At 41.8% G+C, this 11,158-nt stretch overlaps 1 long non-coding RNA gene across 1 annotated transcript; it reads left to right on the top strand.

The window, feature by feature from the left end:
* Positions 1-10,029: 10,029 nt before the first annotated feature.
* Positions 10,030-11,158, top strand: LOC104605953 (uncharacterized). Its single transcript, XR_736716.3, has 2 exons — positions 10,030-10,400; positions 10,712-11,158. It is a non-coding gene; the product is annotated as an uncharacterized LOC104605953 (long non-coding RNA).

Genomic DNA, 11,158 nt, shown 5'->3' on the forward strand with positions numbered 1-11,158 from the left:
AAATCCTTATATTTGTATTATTTTATATATATTTATACAGTACATAATTGTATTTGTAATCTTTCCAAACTGAGTCTTACATATTTATATTTGTACCACAAAGGGAGCCTTAAAAGAAAGTGTCTTGCACCGCTATAGCTGATTGCAGGAATATACTGTGTGCTTTTGATGTTACTGTTAAACTTACTTGTACTGTCCATTGACCTTATAGTTGGTCTTTCCTTTATTTCTACTACTTGCATTGAGAAAGGATTTGATGAAATGAATTGTTGCAACGGGCTTAGAAAAAGGGAAAATATATGATGCAGGAAAAACATGATACTGAAAGAGTTTTGAAGTTGTTCAGATCTCCTACCCATAAAGCATATCCATATGATACTATATCTCTACATGGGGAACATCTTACCATGAATGGTAAACATGCAAATATGGGAGACGTTGTGAATATGCAGCTGTAGTATCTTGTGGGTACTGGTCTGAGCAGGGTTTTTCTGGGTAGGAGATCCAGAATGGATTTGAAGCACAAAAATAAATAAATAAATAAAACTTTTAAATACTCGTTATCACATCAATTTACAATTTAAATATTTGGTATCTAAACCAACAAAATACTCTAAAAAGATTGGTCCATGATTTTGAACTTGGCTTGTTATTGAAAATTTCAAATCATTAGACAAGTATAAGTTATTTTAATAATTGAACAGTAATATTAAGAAGTCTGATGGTATGGCTTCTCAAAATATTACTAAAACACAAAAATCTTTTAATGGAAACTAGCTTCTCTAAATTCTAGAATCATGAGTACTTTTGTCGAAAAAACAATCTTTAGTTTTTCAATTTCTTAAAGAAACATTCAACCTAAAAGCTTAATTTGTTAGGTGAGGTCCTTAAATATGTTGATATTCTCTAACACGCCCCCTCACACAAAAACCCATTGGCCTTGAAGTGTGAACAAGCACAAGCCCATTCATACTTTGTGCTAAAACTTAATTAATTATAATGAGGCTAATGAGGACCGAACACTAGATCACTTGGTCAAAGTGGCTCTAATACCATCTTAAAGAACCATTCAACCTAAAAGCTTAAACTGTTAAGTGAGGTCCTTGAATAGATTGATATTCTCTAACATAAGCAGTTTCAAAATGAATTTTTGTACTGTTTTTTTCTTCTTTTATAAACAAGATTTTCCTTATTAAGAAGCTTTTTTTTTTTGCAAAATATTAAGGGGCATTTGGATTTTACACTCAACTTAGAAAAAGTACAAATACAAATATGTACAATGCAAATACATACAAAATAATACAAAATACAAGGTTTTGCACTCTAAATATTTGTATTTGTACTCCTTCCAAACTGAGCCTTAGAAAGCTGCATCTGCTCTTTCTTTTAAGAGTAGTTTGTGGCATCTGAGTGAAAAAATGAAAAGTAGGTGATAGAGCCAGGTTTTGTTTCCTAACTCATGTCACTTTGAAAAGTGGTTTGAAACTAAATATTTCTTTCCACCATGCTTTATTTCATATCTAAAGCAAGGAGTTTTGTGTAGGTCTGCAAATGGATTGGATAAAAAATCCAATCCAATCTAACTAGCCAAAGTAAGATCATCCAATTCGAATATGATAGGATTAGTATGCTAAGTTATGATTATTAAAGTAGAGACAATAATTGAAAGTGAAACCTATTATAGTACCAAGGTGATATCAGCATGCATCCCAACTAATTATTACTAGAATAGAATAATTGAATCAAGTTTTGTACGTTTACTATTGTATATATTTGTTATTTTATTTTAATAATAAAGAAAAAAAAACACTATCAAAAAAGATTGTGATTTGTGAAAGCCTTAAATGGATTAGGCTTCAGAGTTCTTGTATGTATTGCGGGGTAAGGGTTGGTTAATTGTTTATCAAATTCTATCTTTAAGCTCTCTCTCTCTCAACATAGCATTTATGAACTAGGTTAAAGTAGTTTAGAGAGAGATTATACAAGAGGGGTATGTGTTAGATAGTTATACCCTTAACTCCAATTAGATTGATGTATCTTTTGACATTTATTGTAAATGAATAAAATATATAATTGATTCATGTCATTGTGGTGTGTTTCTGTGTAATACCCTTAAACTTGACACTTATGAGACTTGTGTTAGTTTAGAATCTTCACATCCGTTAGATAGATCTGGGGAGATTTATCTTGACAAGGCTGACATTGATGTGCCGCCAAGTTGGTTGGGGTGACTTGTCTTAACTGCCAGGGTGAGACCTGAAGTACATGCAGTGTGGGTTTTCTTGAAATCTTGAACCGGACCAAATTCCAGTATTGCCCTAGACCTTGGAGATGGGCAAAACTGAAATGTTACACCTGACTCCTAGACTCGATTATAGTACTGCACTAGGTGTCAGATTAGGTTGTCTTTGATATGCCAATCAGTGAGATCCTTAGAGGGGGGTCAAAACCTGGGTATGTTGGGGCAGTCTAAGAATTCACCTGAGTGGGTGATGCACTCTCTTTGATGGAATGATCGGGTAATGCACTATCTCTGATGGAAACCTAAACTGATAGCAGTTAATTTCAAACGTTGAAATTTGGTTTTGCAAAATATATTTATATAGAGATACACACACACACACACACACACACATATATATATATAAATATATATATATATATATATATATAAATATAAATATATATATATATATATTATGGTTTCAAAATGTTTGCAAAAGGTTTTAATTCCCGGGATACATGTAAGTAAAGAGAGCAATACTGTACCTTACAGCCGAGGGAGAGGTCCTCTCTTGTCGGACAATGTTTGATCATTATGGGCTAAGAGGTTAAGAGTAAGACCATTGAGGGTAATACCTGATGGGCTTATCTTGCATCTATCCACAGTTCTTGGGTTTTCATAAGGTGGTTGAATCCAATAACCATTTAGTGTAAATGTTGGGCCCATTAAGAGCCTATGGTGATGGACTCAAGGGTTCGCTATCTCTTACAGCGAATTCAGCCAGGCCTTGTAACAAAGGTTGGGTTGAACCCATGTGGGTGATGTGTAGATCAATGTTAGGGTCCCACGCCATACAAAGAGAGCCAACTGGCAGCAGGTTAAAGAGTAAATGAGCACATAAGCTTAATGGGCCTAAGTCCCAATTCAAACTGGGCTTAAGTTAGTTAGTTAAAAGGGGGCGAATTCAGTTTTAAATTGACTAGGATTAGTTGAAGGATAAGATAAGTCTTATCCATTTAAGAGTCCAGATCCAAATATAAGATTTGGATTAGGAAATTCTCTCCTAATTAGATTAGGAGGCTGATCCAAGAAGGCTATAAACATGGGTGAATTCCTCAGATTTTCACAACAGCAAATTGTTGAATTCTTCCCTAGTTCTTGTCGCCCCTACCCAGTTCGATCTCCACTTGTGGATCCGATCAAGAAGAGTTCTTGATATTGTTTCTTGGTAGAAGAAGCAGTCTGAAGTGGTGCTCACCAGTCCTTGCTCGATTCTTATTGAAGAATTCAGGTTCTTGCTGAAGAATCGTCCTGCTGATCCTGTTGATCCTGTTTCACTACACATTGTGTCATCTTCAGTGAGAGCGGGTTTTAGTCTTCTATTTGGGCATGAACACCTGCATTGATAGTTACTGTTACTTTGTATTAGGTATATCCCTCACTTCTCTTTTGGTTTCAGATTTGGTCCGGTTTTAGATTTAAGAACTTACCTTGAAAATGCAGTTTTCTAAATTAGGGAATACGATTCTTGAATGAAAGAGAAAGAAATTTTTGAAATTTCGCCCAACCTTCCTGCAGGGTTCGGCCATCCATTCGATAGATCTCCCATCCCTTCAGTATGTACCCTACCTGACTCATGCCATATCCACCCATACTCAACCATCCATTCAATGGATCTCCCATCCCTTCAGTATGTACCCTACCTGATTCATGCCATATCCACCCATAGTCAACCAAATCTATACGTGCATATAAATATTTCAATGCAATGTCAATGGGTCAGATTTAACATGGTTTCACCTTTACCTGAACACAACGCAAAATTGAATTAAAGCTAAATCCACCCTAATCCTATAGGCTCGGGTCATTGCAAATTTACTACTTTAACACCCCAATCCACTGACATCACAGATGCAAGTTGGGTGGCCCACTTGGAAAGTTTACACAACATCTATGGGCCCGAGATTAAGCCAATAAGAAAAGATTTGTTTCCAAAAATACTAACTCACAAGTCATCGGTGATAGACTTAAATTCAAAACATTCAAGTGATAATTTGGGAATCACTATTGTAGTCATAAAACATGTGAACTCACCCGTCACTGTAGTCACCAGTCAGCATGTCAATAAATATTAACGAAAAAAATAAAATATTAAATTTATCCTTTACTATTCATCAAATTTTCAAAATAAAACCCATTGATCAAAAACCCCTACTTTCCAATTTTTTCCGAAAACCGTATTTGAAACATCTCCCAAAACCTCCAATAGTTCAGATTGGTATAACTGTAACATGTGACACCATGCTTTACTCCTACCCTACCTCTTGAATGTTGAGCCATAGCCACAAGAATCAGAAATTCGGAATGACCACACAATTCCATCTCCAAACCGGACCCTTCATCGAGTTGGGTTGATGCTCGAACTGGCTACCCTACAGAGATTAGGCTACATGGAGGACCAAAACCATCATTCAACACTTTTCTTCTGCAATCACGTATATATCCAAAGATGGCAAGCCTTTTGAGATCAATGAGTTAATTATATCATGTTAATTCCGCAACAAAACTTGATGAGGGGTGATTTAGCCCGATCAAATAAGTAAAGGTCACGTGGACACGACCTACCAACAGGATGACAATTCGGCAAGGGGAGCCTACTCAGCAGTTCGGGTGCCCGGGTGTTCGGGCACCTCGGCACAAAGCCACCTCGGCACCAAAGCCATTTCAACGCCCAGGTACTGAAGTGACACATAATCAACTCCAAAAGTTTCTCAGCGGACTCCGAACTTCCAGGATCACGTCGCGTAACGGTAGGCCTTATCCTCTCCCCGCCCGGATCGGACAGTAACGATAGACTTCATTGACTGGTATGTTACTCTCCTTCTAAAGCGGAAACGGATCTCATTTACACGGGTCGAGGATCCCGGAGTCGTTTCGTGAGACCCATGGCAGCTCAACTATATAAAGGCATCAACCCCTCCAGGGCCCAGGTACGCGCGATTTAGTGCATTCTAGCTCTCCTTATTCTCAAACTCTCCTTGTAGTTCGAGTGACCTACTTGACTACAGACATCTAAGCTACCCTACAGCTAGGAGCTTCCAGATCACGCACCATTAATTGGCACCATTTGTGGGAAACGATCGAAAGGTCATCTCAATCCCAGTCTCAATCTCAATCACAGTCTCAACCTTAATGGCATCTTCCAGCAATACCAAAAAGAGCGACATGAACGTCGCTGGGGGGCAAGAGCAACAAACGACTATTCCCCAAGGTCCCTCGGTGACCATAGGTCAGTTCACTATTCCCTTGACAGTCTCGGAGGTTCCATCACTGTCTGTACCGCACACCACCCAACAGGTAAATGTCCCGTTCCCCCAAGTGAACACCACGTTCTCGGAGCCCTCTATGATTCCCCCTGGGGTCGGGCATTCCCAGTTTAACGACCTCGTTTAAAGTGTCCAGACGATGCAAATCTAGATGCAATAGATTCACCAGTTCCAACAGTTTCAACAATATTACTTTTACCTGTAGAAGTTCCCACCGCTGTAGCCGAACTAGCCAGCAGGTCAACATCAGAGACAAGCTCAGAACCAGAACCAACACTAGGCTCATTAGAATGCCCACCAGTCTCCTCCCCGTGGTGAGAGAACTTCATAGGTATCAGTCCCTCCCTCGGGATGAACCCCGCCACAGGGCATAGTAGATGAACGACGTACTCCGCCAGCCTCCCAAAGGGGGAACTCGAAGGATAGGCCCGAACCCTGCCAGCTCGAGAGGCATAGTCGGCAGCTCCTGTATCAGGACAACGTAGATCACCAGCTCGGGGCCCGAGGTGCGGGCTCGAGAGGAGACCCCTCGGTACCCCGTGACAGCTAGCACCGGTCACACAACGAAGAAGAAGCGACGAGAAGGACCCCCGATTTACCTCACCCCATCATTCGAAGCAAAATTGAGATACCTGACAACAATGAGGCTGGCAATACAAATGCAGCACCAACAAAGAAGCAGCAGCAGCGACGTCGCAAGACTCACCGTTCCTCAGCAAGGAATAGCCCGCTAGCAAAGCCCAACCAACCAGTAGATCGAAGCAGAGAAAGAGAAGAGTAGCTCGGTGGCCACGAGAATAACACCCGCTTTGTTGAGCTAGCCATCCCCCTTGTCTCTCGAGCTCCTAACGGCCCCAATGCCGAAAGATTTCAAGGTACCCCCACTAGACAAGTATGATGGGTCCTTCGACCCCAATTATCATGTAGACGCTTTTCCAGTCCTAGATGCATCTTGCTAGTGCCGAAGAAGCTTGCATGTGCGTGGCTTTCTCCACCACATTCAGAGGCGTAGTTCGGACCTAGTATTGGAACCTCGCGCCAGGTTCCATCAGAAGTTGGGTGTAGTTCGCAGACATGTTTATGGCCCACTTCATCACTAATAAGAAGTGCCCGAAGTCACAGGAGAGCCTTCCGAACGTGGTGCAGAGGGAAGGAGAATCAATTCGAAGCTACATCAAGCACTTCAATGAGACTTGCTTGCAGATACCAAACCTTGATCCAGCGGCACACCTTACCGCAGCTTGGAAAGGAATTATCCACAAGGAATTCAAATGGCATGTCGTAGCAAACAAGATGAAGAACATCCCCGAGTTCCTCAGGCTGGTCAATCAGTTCAGCATCATAGAAGAGGAAATAAACCAGAAGATAGATAACCAGCAAGGTGAAAAGAGAAAGAGAGAAGAAGAAGGAACGTGCAATAATAAGTAGAAGAGAAAAAAGAACAAATCGTCGAGGCAAAGAAGCAAGTCACCGCGCTCGAGGAGTAAGTCCCCCTCCCAAAGTTACAAGTTGGGTCAGCGTTCTAGGACCTCGCCAGTGGAGAGAACCAACGATACTCTCCTTAAAGTTGAGAGTGCAGCACTGCACCTTGCAGCCGAGGGAGAGGTCCTCTCTTGTCGGGTAGTGTTTGATCATTATGGGTTGAGAATTTAAGTGTAAGACCATTGAGGGTTATATTTGATGGGCTAATCTTGCATCTTCTCACAATCCTTGGGACTTCATAAGATGGCTTTACCCAATGACCATTTAGTATAAATGTTGGTCCATTATGAGCCCATAGTGATGGACTCAGGGGTTTACTATGTTTAGCAGTGAATTTGGCCAGGCCTTGTAACAGAGGCTAGGCTGAACCCATGTGGCTGATATGTAGATCAATGATAGGGTCCCACGCCATACAAAGAGAGCCAAGCTAGCCAGCATTAAAGTGGAAGTGAGCCTGAAAGCTTAATGGACATAAAAGCCAAATTTCGAACTGGGTTAATTAGATTAATTAAATAGGGGCGGATCTGAGATTTGGATCAATAGATAAGATAAGGGATTATCCTTATCCACTTAAAGAGTCCAGATCCAAATAAAGATTTGTATCAAAGGAACTCCTAATTTGATTAGAAATGTTGATTTTTATCTACAGATAAGATAAGAGATTATCCTTATCACTTAAAGAGTCCAGATCCAAATAAAAGATTTGGATTAGGAAACTCCTAATGTGATTAGGAAGTTGTCTCTTTAAGGCCATAAATAAGAGAGCAGGGTGAACCTCCAGACACATTCGTTGAATATAGAGAGAAGACAATACAGTTAGACTGCTCTTGCTTTCTACTCCTTTTCTTCCTGCTCTTGCCGCCCCACCCTGTTCGATCTCCAGTTCTTGGATTCGATCAAGATTGGATATTGATATTGTTTCTTGCGAGAAGAAATAATCTGGAAGCTGTGTTCACTGTCCCATTCGATTCTTGCTAAAGAATCTCTAGTTCTTGGTGAAGAACTACCTATTGATCTTGCCTCACCCTAAGCTGTGTCATCTTTAGTGGAGGAAGGATTTGGTACTCTCTTTGGACATGAACACCTACGTTGGGAGGAGCATTCTTGCATGGATTCCATATGAGGTATATCCCCTCCCTTAATTTGGTTTCAGATTTGGTCTGGTTTGGTTACAAGAACGAACCTTGAAAATGCAATTTTCTAAATTGGGAATAGGATTCCCAGATGGGAGTAAAGAAATTTTTGAAATTTCGCCCAACCTTCCTGTAGGGTTCGGCCATCCATATGATGGATCTCCCATCCCTTCACATGTAATAGCTTCCCCTGTGCTTGGGTAGAACATAGGCTGAACTTTTCTTGATAGAAAGGACCGAAGAAAAAGTGTCGAGGTCTAGAGGTCGGTTATAATCATGGAAAAGGGAGATGGTACCTACGATGTTGCAAATAGAATTTGGATGGAGTTGATCTATGGCAATATCAAAAAACTTGGCGATCTCAACTATTAAGGGGTGGAGTAGGAAGCACAGCCCGGTTACGAGCTGCTCCTTGAAAACCACGATCTCGTCATGACCGTGATCCCAAGTAAAGTTTCCTAAGAGAATGTTGTACAATAAGTTATTAGGTAGCCTATACCGAGCTATTAAGGGCAAGAGCCTGTTCGCTATCATTGAAGACAGGTCGAAGATGTCCGGCAAGTAACCCCGACACATCCTGTGCTGAAGTGCCCATCTCGGTAGGACGAGGCTCTGCGGTCTATGCCGAGGTGCCCACCTCGGCCCTAGTGGATTCACCACTCCCATCTAAAAGACTATCTAAGCTAAGGCTAGACATGCTAAAGGAATTGACAACGGAATCGAAAACAAAGGAAGACGAGCTCACCAAAGAAGATCGAAGAAAGCAAGATGACCTCGGGCACGGGGATAGCTGACATTGAGCTGGGAGACCTGAACGCAACCTCAAAGAGCTCAGACACGTGGTTTGTGACAAAGAAAATGGGCCCTTTAGCCGCTATTTATAGCCAGTATATCCAGTGATCAACAATCGAGATCTGCGCTATCCAACGGCTCCTAGGAAAACCAGTTGCATGCTACTCGAGGTTGAAATCAATTGAGCGTGTGTTTTGACGTCCACGAAGTTTATAATCGGCGTGACGTCCGCACATACTTGATACGCAATCTGAGTCATTTCCTAGTCGAGCCAAACGGTCAAACAGGTCCAACTAAGGGTCCGCCCTCCATACCACCTAGACATTGTGTCATATCCACCTGGGCTCGTCATGAACTCCCCGCGTCGGGTCAGGACCCCTAGCACGAGGAGTGGGGGGCAAATGATGAGGGGTGATTTGGCCTGACTTAGTAAGTAAAGGTCACGTGGACACGACCTGCTAGCTGGATGACAACTCAGCAAGGGGAACCTAGTAAGCAATTTGGGAGACCGGGTGTTCAGGCACCTCGGCACCAAAACCAGTTCGACGCCCAGGTACCGAAGTGACACATAGTCAACTCTAGAAGCTTCTAAGTAGACTCTGAATCTCCCAATATCACGCCGCGTAATGGTAAGCCTTATCCTCTCCCCACCCGGATCGGACAGTAACGATAAACTTCATTGATTGGTACGCTACTCTCCTTCTAAAGTGGAAACATATCTCACCTACGCGGACCGAGGATCCCAGAGTCGTTTCAAGAGAGCCACAACAGCTCAACTATATAAGGGCATTAACCCTTCCAGGGCCCAGATACGTGCAATTTAGTGTATTCTATCTTTCCTTATTCTCAAACTCTCAACTCGCATATACTATTACTGACTTAAGCATCGGAGCAACCTCGCCGGGTTAGCCACTCCGAGTTCTCTAATACCTCATTTTCCTTGCAATTCGAGTGACTTACTTGACTACAGGCGTCCAACCTACCCTACGGCTAGGAGCATCCAGATCGCGCACCATCAAAACAACCTTAAACAATGTGTGCTTTCACCCCATTAAACATTGTGTAAGGAAAAAGAGGTGTGGCCAGATAACTGTTATCCTGTAAAAGGTAACGCCGCAATACTGTGCGGCTCTTCTTCTTGGGCTGGGAAACTTCCGTGGGTCTATTGGCAACAAGAGGTTCCGACTGACAGAAATACCCTCTAACCCCAACTTAACCCATTAGACCCACCGATTTCCTTTCCATTTCCATCCATTCCTCCCCGACCCCTCTCCTGTCTTTCTGAGTTGCAATACAGATACCACCCAAATGAAGCACCTGGTGTTGCACAACAAAACTGCAACACCTGCCGGAGCTTAAACTGTGTAATTTTTGTGATAAGAAAATCATTTATGAGTTTGAAGCTCGTTGGAGAAATGGGGTTCCGGCGCTGGTATACCGGAGGTGAGGAGATTCAACGTTGTTGGTATTTACGAAGGAATTGCTGTGTCGAAGGGTTAAAGTAGCAATTGTGAATAGTAAGAGTATTTTAGAAATTTTAAAATAATTAGGATAAATCTCTTAAATTATCCCTACTATTTACGAAATTGATAAACTGTAATCTTACTATTTAGATATGGTTTTAAACTATTCTTAAGTTTTTTGACAATTATCTAACACTTCCCTTGCCATTAAATTTCCGTCACACTCTGTTCACAAAGTATTAATTATTTTAAAATTTCTAAAATACCTTTATTATTCACTGTTGTTGGAAGGAGGCAAGCGCATCTCTGCTCCTGGGCTCTCCTCTTCTAGGCTCGGTGAAGACGAAACTGATGATGCCACCGTCGGGGAGACGAAATTGCTCGGCGAAGGAGGCAAACCCATCTGCTGCTCCTGGGCTTTGCTCTTAAGCAGAGGCTCGGCGAAGATGAAACTGATGATTCCACCGCCGGGGAGACGAAACTACTCCTGGGTTCAGAGCAAATGGTGAGCCCAAGAGAGAATAAATGGTGAGCCTGAGTGAAAAAATGTGCCAGCTCCCGCTAAAATGATTTTCTTTTGTTTCAGGCAACATTTTTTTTTTCTGAAATAGTTATGTTGAGCTTCAAGTTAGCAGTTTTTATGAGTCAGAGAGTCATAACAAGGGCTCCGCCCCTTTTATTGTTTTTCGGATTTTCTCAGTAAAACAAGGGCTCCGCCCCTTTCTCTTTTGTTTTTAA

This window comes from Nelumbo nucifera, chromosome 1 (assembly GCF_055504915.1).
Source record: "Nelumbo nucifera cultivar China Antique chromosome 1, China Antique-T2T, whole genome shotgun sequence".
In the NCBI taxonomy this organism is placed as follows: Eukaryota; Viridiplantae; Streptophyta; class Magnoliopsida; order Proteales; family Nelumbonaceae; genus Nelumbo; species Nelumbo nucifera.